A 1,360-nucleotide genomic window follows, 5' to 3' on the forward strand; every position below is an offset into this window, starting at 1 on the left:
GCCGCTCGAGCAGCGGCGGGCTGGACCCCGCTGTGCTCGCCCAGATCGACTGCTGCGACAGCAGCGCCGCGCTGGACCTGTGGGGCAGCCTGCTGCCGCTCAGCTCGGCCGCGGCGGCGCTCGAGGCGGCGGGCGGGGACGGGCTCGACTGCATAGCCCCTTGACACCCAGGGGTGGGCGGGAGGGGGGCTTGAACTGACAGAAGGAGCGCCTGCGCGCGCCGCCCTCCGGCTGGCAGGCTGGGCCTCTGACTGACCAACCCCCAATTGGTCTTCTGCAAACATCGCCGCTCTCGCTGCCCTTTGACGGAGGGATCCGCGTCGCGCGCGGCGCCCGTCCCCGGCGCGCCGCGGCGCGCGCGTCGGCGGCGTGCTTTGGCGCATGTGCGGCCGCCGCAACCGGGGGGGGGGGGGGCGGCGCCGGCATTTCGTGCGCGGCCACCCTGGGACCATCGGCGGGGCCGCTTAAGTGCGCCGTTATCTGTTTCACGTGCTGCTGTGGCTCCCGGGCTGCGAGGGCGCACAGGAGGCCTTTGCACTGCGCGGACAAGGCCTTGACTCGGCAACCCTCCTTTTTTCTCTTTACGACCAGCGTGCCAAGCGCGTCCGGGCAAGTCACGAGGTCTGAAGGTGTTTGATCCAGATCTGGGTGACACGGGCCCCGCATGCATGCGACTCGCCATGCCCTGACGCGCACCCCCGCCATGTTCTGCCCAGCACCCCAATCGGTTCGCGCTCAGCCCGCCGCATGTCACCCAGCCATGCAAACCGGCCCCGCAATCTTTCGGTCGGCCGCATGCGCGCCCTTTTGGCGCCATTTTTTGAGTCTTTGGGACGGGGCGGGGCAGGTCGGGGCGCCGCGAGCCCGGCGTCCCCGCCTCGCAGCCTGCACCCGTCCATAAGCCCGCGATTAAGGGCCCGCGGTGCGCCGCCGACCGCCGCATCTCTTCAGGAACGCGGGCACGGCGGGACGCGCGATCAGAGAAGCTCTGGGGACGCCCGCGGCCGTCAATGTACACTTGACGCGGCCAGGCGTATTTTAAGATTGGAATCGGAGCACCCCAGGCTTTGCACGGGCCGGTGGGAGCCTGGGCGAGTACCCTGCCTTCTGGCGGGCGCAAGCTTGATTGGCCTCTGATCCAACCCTGTGGTGGCTGGCGCGGCGCTGCCCCTGCGCCCGCACGCCTTGATTCTTTCCGCGGGCCGCTCCTTCTCAAGTGCCCGGCACGTTGACCCTTGATTGCACAGGGGCCACGGGCGCGCACGGCGCTCTGCGCGGCCCGCGTGCACACAGCATAAGGCGGCAGGGGCCAGCCCCACAGCTTTGACCTGGCAGCACTCGTGGGTCGAGCAAAGCGCCC

Source organism: Monoraphidium neglectum, assembly GCF_000611645.1.
Source record: "Monoraphidium neglectum strain SAG 48.87 unplaced genomic scaffold scaffold04797, whole genome shotgun sequence".
In the NCBI taxonomy this organism is placed as follows: Eukaryota; Viridiplantae; Chlorophyta; class Chlorophyceae; order Sphaeropleales; family Selenastraceae; genus Monoraphidium; species Monoraphidium neglectum.